Here is a 12814-nt window from a genome sequence, read left to right on the forward strand (position 1 = left end):
CCTCAACCTGGTGCCCTCCAGATGTTTTGGTCTACAACTCCTAGCATTCCTGACCATTAGCCATGTTGGCTGGGGATGATGGGAATTAATGTCCAAAATATCTGGTGGGCACCAGGTTGGGGAAGGCTGGAAGAAAGGGAGTCCTGAGTACATTCCGTTTCCCCTTTGTTGGTAAAAACGGATTCTGGAGCCATATCTTTCAGGTGTTTCTAAATATATGATAAAATACAAGGGAGAAATCTCGTAATGGATATGATTTTCGTAGCCTCTGAAGGCAAAGCAAAAGGGTCGACTTGTTCCACTCCTCTGTATTATTTCATGCAATGGCGGGCAACATGTCGCCATCCAGATGTTTTGGCCATTTGACGCCCGTCAGCCCTAACCAGCATAGGCAATTGTAGACCCACACATCTGGAGGGTCAAAAATCACCCACCCGTGATTTAATGGCAGAAGTTACTGAGTCCCTACAGCAAAACAGTTTGCGTTGCATTCTGAAATTTCCGCATTTTCTGGGATCAACGTCCAGCTGGAACAATAACCGGGGGCAGCTCAAAAACCTCACGGCTGGCTCCACTTCTCTTCTTGCACGACACAGTTAAATGGAAACTCCCTTTTTTCATTTTGCTGGTGGAAGGACCCATTTCCTGAGGACTCCACGGCCTATTTAGGCAGGGGAGCTGTTGCGAGCACAGCAGCTATTACGTTCAAAGCGGGCAGGTTCGGTGAGCACAGGCCCTGGTGGAAAATGTCCTTCCCACACAGGGCAACTAGAAGGGAGACAGTGAGAGAGGAAGGAAAGAGGGCCAAAGCACAGGAGAAGGTCCAGGCGGTCCGGGAGTCTCTCCCGATTTTTTATTTGAAGTCGGCTGTGCGGAGGGCAGAGCTCTGAAAGCACTCAGAGCAGGGGGGCTGGATACGGGTTATAACCCTCCCCTGCAGAATTTCCTGAACGCATGTTACCCCTGAAGAAGCGGCCTATGGAAAGGAGGACAGGGCTCCTGTAGCTTTAACACTCGCATAGAAAAGGGAATTTCAGCAGGTGTCCTTTTTAAGCCTGCATCACCTGGTGAAATCCCCTCTTCATCCCAACAGTTAAAGCTGCAGGTGCCCTGCCCTCTTTTGTATCTGCTCAATCTAGCTATATTAGAGCTATATGAGAGTGACCAAATGCAAACAAGGGCAGGGCTCCTGCAGCTTTAACTGTTGGGATGAAGAGGGGATTTCACCAGGTGCTGCAGGCATACAATGACACCTGCTGAAATTCCCTTTTCTACGCAACTGTTAAAGATACAGGGGCCCAGTCCTCCTTTATAGATGGCCACCCTAGCTATCACTGGCATGCTAATTCCTGGGCTCCATTAGGTTACAAGCACTAGCCTTTAATTGTAGCATACACTGAGGGTCAAACTACACGTTAAATCAATTACGTAGTCTGTAGCTTCCCTCTTTGATTTTTACTCCGCTGTAAGTGCACATGGCCCTGATTGGATTGGGAACAAAATGCACCAAGAGGGAAGGATTAAACTTTTACCTTCATTTTTCCTCTCCCCAATTCCCCCAGGGGGGCTAAAAGAAGGGGCATTTATGAATCCTTCCCCCCACCTTTAAACTGCCATGGGGTGGATTCTGTGAAGCGAATGTTGGGTGGGGGAGGTGGAATCCTGCCCCCACCCCCACCCCCAGTACACTGTGCTTCCAATCCTACCCCGGAGTGCACACACTTGCAGTAGATTAAAAAAATACAGAGTGTGTGCAGCTCCCTGTTATGGAATTAATGTAACGTGTAATTTGAGCGTGAATGAATGGTTTCCGTAGGACCTGTTGCAGAGATCCCTCTTCCGTTTCCTTTCCAGCCACACGCAGTAAACTTACTTTCCGTAGGCCCTGCAGAGTGAAAACTGCGTACAGGTGACAAAAGGTAGAAATTGTGCCATTTTACTTTCTCTTGCTATTTGGCATTTAAATTACCCTAACCTTATGTCTCCGCACACGGCACTTCAGAAATTGGGTTGGGTTCTTTCTGCCGGCTGCATAATACACAAGTAGCAAATATGATTTCATTTCATTTCATCTCCGCGGCGGTGAGTAATGCCATTATTTTTTATAAATGACCAATCTCTCTTTCGTCCGATTTGCAGAGTCGCTATTTCGTTCTGCAAAGCTGTGATGGAAGCACCTTTCAGGGCCTGACGAGACGTGATGTGATTCACTTCGTTTGGCCTTGCCGTGCAGTCGGTGTTAGGAACCACGAACCAGTAAGGGGGTGGATGGGTGGGTTAAGCTGGATTGGGACCATGGTGTGAGTAGAGGGAGCTTTAACTAGGGTGACCCTATGAAAAGGAGGACCGGGCTCCTGTATCTTTAACAGTTGCATAGAAAAGGGAATTTCAGCAGGTGTCAATTGTACATATGGAGAACCTGGTGAAATTTCCTCTTCATCACCCCAGTTAAAGCTGCCCTCTTTTAAATCTGGTCAAAGTACAGCTGCAGTATAGCTCCTGCAGCTTTAACTGTTGTGATGAAGAGGAAATTTCACCAGGTGCTGCGTGCATACAAATGACACCTGCTGAAATTCCCTTTTCTATGCAACTGTTATAAAGATACAGGAGCCCGGTCCTCCTTTTCATAGGGTCACCCTAGCTTTAACCCTTTGCTCCACTTGGAACTGGGCCTCCTTGGACCTGCTATTTGAAATGGGAGAAAAGATCCTATTGTGGCCAGTCGTAGCTTCCCACCCAAACATGAGGCACAGGAATCCAATGTGTCCTTTTATTTCCCCATAAAATGCTAAAGTTAACACTAGGGTGACCATATGGAAAATCTCTCTCTTATTTTCATGAGGTTTTTTGATTCCTTAGGGAAGGAGAGCAGGGTGGGGTGGGGTGGCTTCCAACACAAGCGAGGATTAAACCTATTATTGCAGAACAAAGCCCAAATGAGAGGGCCCTCAAAAGGAGGAAGATGACATTTCGCATGCGAAAAGGATACCTGTATTTCAGCCTTGGTTCATAATATTGTTAACTGCGACTGATTGATGTTGGAGCACTAAATAACCTTTCACAACATGATTTTGAGCGCACTAACCTTTTCTCCTTTCTGCCCCCAAATTCCCTTGAGCCCATCAGTGCCGGAGTCTCCACGTTCACCCTGATCGAAGCCCAAAGATCACAGTCAGCTTTATGAAATAAACTCAAGTAAACAAACTAACACAGTAACAACGGTGCAATAACTTCAGGTTACATATCAATATTCTGGGGCTGTGCACTGCTTCGGGCACGAACCCCGAATCTGAGCCGAGGCGGGCTGATTCGGTCTGCCTCAGCCCGAATCCAGATTGGGACCAGAACGAGCTGAAGCTGTCTGAAGCACTTTTCAGAAATGGCTCTTTACAGGTACCGTATTTTGAGACAGACCTAGGAAACACCAGAGCTGTTTCTCAAATTCCCAAGTGTGCCCAGAGGTCCCAAAAGTTTGAGGACCCCTGGAGTAGATGACCTTTGAGGTCCTTTCCAACTCTATGTTTCCATGAGCAACCTGGGATGTCAATATATAAAGTATAAGCTCTGAATCATAATTAAGAGCATCGCTTCTGATTAAAGTTTCCCCCAGGAGATGCACAACACAAATTCAAGTGCAGTATCGTAAATGGTGCGGGCACATTTAAAGGGCCACATTTCTCTGCAATGAATGCTAGATGGGGAAGTAGAAAAACAATTTTTCCTGATTGCTGATTCTATGTTTTGCATAGGAGAAATTCGGTGAGCTAAAAGTACATGCACAATTCACAACGGATTGTGCCGCATATGTATTCCAGGGCCATTTAAAACACGAGCACATTTTTGTATCGAGGTTAAAAAAGCAATCGGGCCAAAGACTGAGAAACTAGTGTGCATAAACACTATTTATGGCTGGAAAATGGAAAGAGCTTTGAACCTCACCTTTGGACCTAGAAGCCCATCTGCCCCAGCTGTTCCTGGTCTTCCAGTACCGCCAATCTCCCCCTGTACGTGGAATGGGTTGCAGAAAAACAGTCAGTCTCTTAGCACACAGGATGGTACTTGCCTCAGCATAAATTTGGACTCCATGCTGTTTAAACGTTTTTGCTTTGGCTCAATCTTTTCTTCAGTTTTGCTTTATATGTCAATGTTTGGGCAGCCAAAATATACTGAAATCTGAAAATGTTTTAGTTGCCATTTGGTAACTGTATTAGGGTGACCCTATGGAAAGGAGGACAGGGCTCCTGTATCTTTAACAGTTGCATAGAAAAGGGAATTTCAGCAGGTGTCCTTTGTATAGATGGAGAACCTGGTGAAATTCCGTCTTCATCACAACAGTCAAAGCTGCAGGAGCCCTGCCCTCTTTTGTATCTGGTCACCCTAAGCTGTATCCTCTTTCTGGAGCCATTGTTAGTTTGAGGCTGGAAGAGGTTGGTAAGGAAACATGGTAAAGATATCTCCATTTGATTATAGATGCTAAAATATGTTATCCACATTTCAAAGCCAAGTGAAATGATCACACTTTCCCTGACTAATGTGCGGATCAGAATAGAGTTTATTTTTCTGATTTCACACTCCTACGAACTTTGCAAAGTGGTTCCCAGATTTAAAAAAAAAACATACGCAAATGCAGAGGAGAAATGTGCATTTTGGGATAAAACTTTGAGAGAAAATACATTTAGAAATGAGTATTTAAATACATATTTAGATATGAATTTTCAAGTGGTTTTAAAATTACAAATTAATGCAGAAACAGGATGGATCAGAATTATAAATGAACACATGCAAAACCTATGGACTGGAAATCAACTGAGCAAATGTCAGGGATATAATAGGATATGTGTTTGAACAGATAAATAGGTCCATAAACTCTCTGCTCATCCATTGGGAAGGAAATTGAGCTTTTCGTTTAAGAGCTATTTACATACGTACATTTTTTTCATGGATGCAAAACTCATTATTATTATCTCTATTTTCTTGCTCGTGGCAGTTTTACTAAATGGACCTGACAGGCTTTGCCAAGTCATGGTGTCTTTTACAGATTCAGGAATTTCTGGATAATTGAGCATGTTTTAAGTGCTTTTTGGATCTTGGTGTGGATGTATTTTGGTAGGCCCAGTTTCTGAAGGTTTTGGTAGGCCCAGTTTCTGAAGGTTTTCTGTATAGTTTTTTTGATGTGATGCTGGTGACTGACGTGACTAACGGAATAGAATCATAGAATCGTAGAGTTGGAAGGGGCCTATAAGGCCATCGAGTCCAACCCCCTGCTCAATGCAGGAATCCACCCTAAAGCATACCTGACAGATGGTTGTCCAGCTGCCTCTTGAATTCGACCTTAATTGTGACCTTTTCCTGTTGCCATAGTTCTTTAACTTCCATGGCCAGTGGTGCATATTTTTCTCTTCTTTTGTACAACCTTTGCCATTAGGTATTGCTATGTCAATGAGGTAAGTGTGTTTTCTTTTTTGCCTATAACTATTATGTCTGGTTGGTTGCAAGGTATTGTCTTGCCCATATGAATTGTTCTGTCCCAGTATATTTTATGATCTGTTGTTGCAGCTGTATTATTATTATCATCATCATCATCATCATCATCATCATTATTATTATTATTATTATTATTATTATTATTTTCACATCTATACCGCCCAATAGCTGAAGCTCTTTTTAAATCAGGAGTGGCAAACTCATCTTACTTACCTTGATCCCACCTGTACCCAGAGGGCCTGTCCTCCCTGGCAAACCACGTAAACCCTGAAAACAAATTGCAACCAGACAGCAAAGATGAGAACAAATCCCTGCTCCCTATCTTTCAGTCTCTAGCCGACCTTACAAGATCGTCATGAGCATGCAATGAGGGACGGTGGAACCATATACTGTCGAGGAAATTAAGCTGGGTGGTTCTTTTACTTAATGCCCACAGGTATAAGAAAATAGATCTATAACACACTAGCTCTATACATCATAAAGTTCATAGTTTCCTGCTTAATTAAAACCTATTTTTAATGTTGCACTTGCTGTCACAATTCAGCTGATGCTGAAACCACATGTCACAAAACAGTTAGACAGTTAAACAGATAGTAAGACGTATTTTTTAAGGCAAGCTAACCACAACTAGGAAACAGATGGAGATGTATTTCTTGTAACTATTGCAATACCCATTATTGTATTCTAGTCAGAGAAGTACTTGAACTCTGTATATGCCTAAATGCTTTGCTTCTCATTAGTTATTGTATTGCAGAGCTGTATTATGATTGGTGAGAAAGTTCTGCTATTGTATCTGAGGAGACCTGACCCTATAAATATGTTAACCTTTCCTGAAATTGTTGGGTAGTTCTTCAGGTTTTCTGAGTTCTGTCACCCTGCAGCGCTGCTTGTAATAAACCTTCTAAAGAGAAAAATTGTGTCTTGAGAGTCTGTGACCACCACTCAATGAACCACAGAGACCCGTGGTTTCGGGTTCCACCACAATTTGGCGACGAGGACCTGCCCCATAGCTCTTTGGGAAGAATGGGCTAAACAAGAATGAAAACAAACAAACAGGTCACCAAATGAGATCTGATGTTGGACCACTGGTGGTGCTAAGCCTGCATTCCTATGTCCACTCACTTCTGAGTAAGCATGTACAGGACCAGGTGGTGCAATAGCAGCAATACAGGAAGCTGCCTCAGACTGAGTCGGACCCTTGGTTCATCTAGTCCAGTATTGTCGACACTGACTGGCAGCTATGGCTCTGCAGGGTTTCAGGAGGATTTTTTTCCAGCCCTACCTGGAGATGCCAGGGATTGAAACTGGGACCTTCTGCAGGGGGTTGCCATGGTTTTGGTGGTGGTGGTGAGTTGCCATGAATCGTTGGATTGTCTGAACCCAGGCAGCAGGGATTGTTTGAGGGTTAAATAACTCTACAGCAGACCATGGGTTATTTGAGGGTTGTTTAATCTTCAATCAATCTCTGCCACCTGGGTTTCGACAAGCCGTGGCTGTGGCTTGAATAGGCAATTGGTGCCTGCATGTGCTGGACCTCATCATGGCTTAAGAACATAAGAACTTAAGAAGAGCCCAGATGCTGGATCAGACCAAAGGTCATAGAATCATAGAATCATAGAATAACAGAGTTGGAAGGGGCCTACAAGGCCATCGAGTCCAACCCCCTGCTCAATGCAGGAATCCACCCTAAAGCATCCCAGACAGATGGTTGTCCAGCTGCCTCTTGAAGGCCTCTAGTGTGGGAGAGCCCACAACCTCCCTCGGTAACTGATTCCATTGTCGTACTGCTCTAACAGTCAGGAAGTTTTTCCTGATGTCCAGCTGGAATCTGGCTTCCTTTAACTTGAGCCCGTTATTCCATGTCCTGCACTCTGGGAGGATCGAGAAGAGATCCTGGCCCTCCTCTGTGTGACGACCTTTTAAGTATCTGAAGAGTGCTATCATGTCTCCCCTCAATCTAGTCCAGCTAGTCCAGCATTCTGTTCGCACAGTTGCCAGCCAGCTGTCAACAGGAGGCGCACAAGCAGGACACGAGAGCAACAGCCCATGTTCCCCAGCAAGTGAGGCATATATACTAGGCTTACTGCCTCCGATACTGGATAAATAAGCCAGGGCGGGCTGTGGTGATTGTGCAAAACAGGTCTGCATGTGGCAGCTGGCAAAACCGTAAGGGCAGACCCTGGAGATGGAGAAGAGGAAGAGGGAATCTACACGTCGTACTGAAGGTGCTTGCGTGCGCCTCCAGTGCGCCGTGTAGACGGAGAAAGAAGAGACGGAGGAAGAGGCGGCGGCGGCGGCGGCTGGGGAATCGGCCGCGTCCTTGCCGCTGCCGCCGCCGCCGCCGCCTCCCCGCCGGCCTCCTGCTGCCGGGGTAAGAGTCACCCGGGTCGGAGAGCTCGGCGGAAGCCGAGCTCTCCGACCCGGGTGGCTCTTACCCTGGCAGCAGGAGGCCGGCGGGGAGGCGGCGGCGGCAGCAAGGACGCGGCCGGTTCCCCAGCCTCCTCCTCCTCCGCCTCTTCCTCCGCCTCTTCTTTCTCCGTCTACACCATCGTTTTGACGGCGCACTGGAGGCGCATGCAAGCGCCTTCAGTACGACGTGTAGATTCCCTCGAAGAAGTAACAGGGTTTGACAATGAGGAGAGGACAGGGATACGTGATAAATGACTGCACAGCTGCAAATAGGGCTAGTTAGGGTGACAAGCTGAGCCCCCAAAGGCCACTGTGCTGAGCATGATCCTTTTCTAGAGGCCTTCTCACAGTACCTTTGAACCTTTCCGTCCGATGTCACCAGTCACACCAGGATCGCCTTTCCCCCCCTGAAGGGAAAGCATAAACATAGTTTGTACATCCCGTAGACAATGCAGTGCAGCATTGAAAGGCAAATCTCCGAATGTGACAGCTTTAGGATTCGAACGCAGCCTCCGCCCCGTGCAAAGGAGCCGACGTTTACGTCTGTGCGTGCGGACGGGGATGAACTTTTCTGCTACCGCCCAAACGCTGTCACTGCCGGGACCGAAAAAGGAGCGCCACAAAAGAATTTCCACATTATAGATCTGCTTCATCCAGATGCAAAACGGGCTGGCAACCAGTTTGATTGGTAACTGGCAAATAGAGGGAGAAAACGTGGAGGCAGTGACAGACTTTGTATTTCTGGGCGCAAAGATTACTGCAGACGCTGACTGCAGCCAGGAAATCAGAAGACGTTGACTTCTTGGGAGGAGAGCAATGACAAATCTTGATCAAATAGTTAAGAGCAGAGACACCACACTGACAACAAAGGTCCGCATAGTTAAAGCAATGGTATTCCCCGTAGTAACCTATGGCTGCGAGAGCTGGACCATAAGGAAGGCTGAGCGAAGGAAGATAGATGCTTTTGAACTGTGGTGTTGGAGGAAAATTCTGAGAGTGCCTTGGACTGCAAGAAGATCCAACCAGTCCATACTCCAGGAAATAAAGCCAGACTGCTCACTTGAGGGAATGATACTAAAGGCAAAACTGAAGTACTTTGGCCACATAATGAGAAGACAGGACACCCTGGAGAAGAGGCTGATGCTAGGGAAAGTGGAAGGCAAAAGGAAGAGGGGCCGACCAAGGGCAAGATGGATGGATGATATTCTGGAGGTGACAGACTTGACCTTGAGGGAGCTAGGGGTGGCGACGGCCGACAGAAAGCTCTGGCATGGGCTGGTCCATGAAGTCACGAAGAGTCGGAAACGACTGAACGAATAAACAACAAAACACACATTTCAAACTGTCCGTCATCCAGCCAGGATGGTCCATGCTTAAAAAAATACTCACCGGTTCCCCTTTCTGGCCCTGCAAGCCCCTGTCTCCTTTTGCTCCTTTCATGCCATTCCTTCCATCAAGACCTGCTGTTCCCTGTAACGAAAGAATTCAGTTCCTTCCTGCTGTGCATCTGAAGAAGTATGAATGGCTCTTAAGCCAAGACGGAGATCCCAAATCATTCTTGCAACATTCTGTCACACCCTCGACCAGGGGGCACAAATCTTCAGGCCACCATCCCAGCTGGGTTCCATAACCGGCCCTTCGGGGGTTCCTCAGATGCCAATGCCCCGTTTCCCTGGCTTCTCCTCCTTTCCCATGCCTGTTTGGTGACTTCTCAGCTCTTGCATGGTTGAAAGGCATCACCCAAGGCTTAGTTCCTGGCAGCTAGAGCTTTAAGGCACAATAGGGTGGGGCAGTCTGGACTTCTGTCCTCACCTGCTTGGCCTTCAGCCCTGCCAAACATCCAAGAGCCACTCCAAAACTGAATTCTGCACTCAGGCTGAAAGCGTTTTACACCCCTGCCCTGGACCGACCAGCATAAGGACATCAGAAGAGCCCAGATGGATCAGAGCAAAGGTCCATCTAGTCCAGGATTCTGTACACCTAGGGGCCAACCAGAAGCCCATGGGAAATGCACAAGCAGGACACGAGCAGGGCAACAGTCTCCCACCCATGTTCCCCAGCAACTGGAGCGCATAGGCACAAGGCCTCTGACACTGGAGGTAGCGTATAGCCGTTGTTAGCCTTCTCCTCCAGGAATTTATGCAACCCCCCCCCTCTTTTAAAGCCACTCAAATGAGTGCTCATCACTACATCTTGCGGTAGCAAATTCCATGGATCAGCTGAGGAGCGGGTTCAACCTTCATCTCCATCCGTTCAGTATGAATAATAGGGGATGAATATTGTGCCAAGGAGGGTGTGTGTCTTGGGAGTGGGCCATGGCCCAGACTGGGCAGCTCCGCAGGCCGCAGGTTCCCCGTCCTTGCTTTACAACGTCCAAATAACACAATGAGTACATCAGGTCAGGCTGATAGTTATAGCCAAACTAGATATGACACTGGAGACATGTGAATTATCTCGAGGTGGATATCTGATATTTTACACTGGAACGGGGACAGCGGGGTGTGGGTGGGGGCTCTGACATTGCTAGTAGGGTGACCCTATGGAAAGGAGGACTGGGCTCCTGTATCTTTAACAGTTTATTTATTTAAGCATTTTTATGCCGCCCTTCAGCCAAAAAAGGCTCTCACGGCGGCTTACAAAAGTATTTCTTGACAGTCCCTGCCCACAGGCTTACAATCTAAAAGACATGACACAAAAGGAAAGGGGATTGAGGGGGAGGAAAGGAAAGCAAATTCAGGCACTACAATCTTAGTAGCAAAGTTTCAAAACAGTTGTATTGAAAAGCAAATTTCAGCAAGTATCATTTTTAGGCATGTAGCATCTGGTGAGATTCCCTCTTCATTTAACGCTGTCTAGTGTGACCAGATACAAAAGAGGGCAAGGCTCTTGCAGATTTAACTGTCATGGTGAAGAGGGAATTTCACCAAGTGCTGCATGCATAAAAATGACACCTGCTGAAATTTGCTTTTCAATACAACTGTTAAAGATACAGAAGCCCTGTCCCTCTTTCCATATGGTCACCCTACTTTTGGGTGGGGGGCTTCCTAGTAAGTGATCGTGTTCAGACAACGTACTAAGCCATGGTGGTTAAGCCTTTCAAGCTTAGTGTGGCCCTGTTCAAAAGACACCTTAAACCACAGCATTAACCATGGTTTTCACCGTGGTTAAAGCCATAGTTTAAGTAGGGTGACCATATGAAAAGGAGGACCGGGCTCCTGTATCTTTAACAGTTGTATTGAAAAGCAAATTTCAGCAGGTGTCATTTGTATATATGGGGAACCTGGTGAAATTTCCTCTTCATCACACCAGTTAAAGCTGCCCTCTTTTAAATCTGGTCACTCTAGTATAGCTCCTGCAGCTTTAACTCTTGTGATGAAAGAGGGAATTTCACCAGGTTCTCCATATCTACAAATGAAACCTGCTGAAATCCCCTTTTCTAAGCAACTGTTAAAGATACAGGAGCCCTGCCCTCCTTTTCATATGGTCACCCTAGTTTAAGGTGTCTTTCGAGCAGGGCCTGTGCCATGTGAACCATTCCTAACTACGGTGGCTACATAACCACGGTTTAAACATGCTCGCTAACCATTTGCTGCCAAAGGGTTGGCAGCCTAACCCTGGCTTAGCGTGTCGTCTGAACGGGCCCGACGCTGCTTCACGATTTTGGCTGAATATGTATCTGGTGGAGAGTGTAGGGTTTGAAGGGGGCAGATGTCTATAAGTCAAGGGCTGAATTCAATTTGGGAGAAGCTCCCCGGGCCTGCATCCTAGCAGCAGGCAAGGCTGAAGACAGAAGGGGCAGAGAAAGCAAGGGCTGGGCCCCAAATACCCCAAACACCAGCATCTTTTACGAGAGGCCTTTCAACCTTTCAGGATGGGTTGAGATTGCTCAATGTCCAGCAAATCACCCAAAGATCAATGGCTGTGGAGGTTACAGAGTAGAGTGACCATATGAAAAGGAGGACCAGGCTCCTGTACCTTTAAATTTGCATAGAAAAGGGAATTTCAGCAGGTGTCATTTTGTATATGTAGAGAACCTGGTGAAGTCCTCTCTTCATCACAACAGTGAAAAGACTAGAGTGACCACATTCAAAAGAGGGCAGGGCTCCTGCAGCTTGAACTGTTGTGATGAAGAGGGAATTTCACCAGGCGGTAAAGCAGCAGTTTCTGCAGCCGAAACTCTCCCCATGGCCTGAGTTCGATCCCAGCGGAAGCTGGTTTTAGGCAGCCGGCTCGGGTCGACTCAGCCTTCCATCCTTCTGAGGTCGGTAAAATGAGTACCCAGTTAGCTGGGGGGAAGGTAATCACGGCCGGGGAAGGCAACGGCAAACCACCCCACTATAAGGCTTGCCAAGAAAACTTCAGCGAAAGCTGGCGTCCCTCCAAGAGTCAGTAATGACTCAGTGCTTGCACGAGAGTTTCCTTTCCTTTTCCTTTCTTTCTCCACATATACAGAAATTTTCTCCCCCGCATGAAAGTTTTTTGAGGATGAGTATCCTATAATTGACGGTTTAACCTGATATGGGTGAGTGATTTTTAGGCTGAATTAGAAATGAGTGCTTGGATTTTATAATTATAGAGATATTTAGACTAAATGTGATGATTATATAAATAATATTATCTTATCTCTGTAGCGTTTGTTCCGAGGACGCTTGAGCAGCGAAAACGGGAAGTTTTTTGCAAAATCCTGTCAACAACTTACAACGCTGGAAAGAATAAAATATAATAAGAACAAACCTTATTTATAATATATCCGTGAACATATGTTTATGTACTGATGTATTGCCAAATGTGTTTAATAGACTAAAGCGTGTTAGTGTGTCTTTGTTGGGCTATATTATAGACTTGTATTGTCTTATAGTAGGAATAGCATTCCAATTAATGGTTTATTGTATTATAGTACCCAACACCACTATTGTCTAAC

The 12814-nt window shown here is 46.3% G+C and overlaps 1 long non-coding RNA gene across 1 annotated transcript; it reads right to left on the reverse strand.

Moving 5' to 3' along the window:
- Positions 1-3093: 3093 nt before the first annotated feature.
- Positions 3094-8301, reverse strand: LOC134403540 (uncharacterized). Its single transcript, XR_010025816.1, has 4 exons — positions 8247-8301; positions 5698-5751; positions 3940-4002; positions 3094-3148 (listed from the first exon to the last, which is right to left on the reverse strand). It is a non-coding gene; the product is annotated as an uncharacterized LOC134403540 (long non-coding RNA).
- Between the last annotated feature and the right edge of the window lie 4513 nt (positions 8302-12814).

Source organism: Elgaria multicarinata, chromosome 9 (genome assembly GCF_023053635.1).
Source record: "Elgaria multicarinata webbii isolate HBS135686 ecotype San Diego chromosome 9, rElgMul1.1.pri, whole genome shotgun sequence".
NCBI lineage: Eukaryota > Metazoa > Chordata > Lepidosauria > Squamata > Anguidae > Elgaria > Elgaria multicarinata.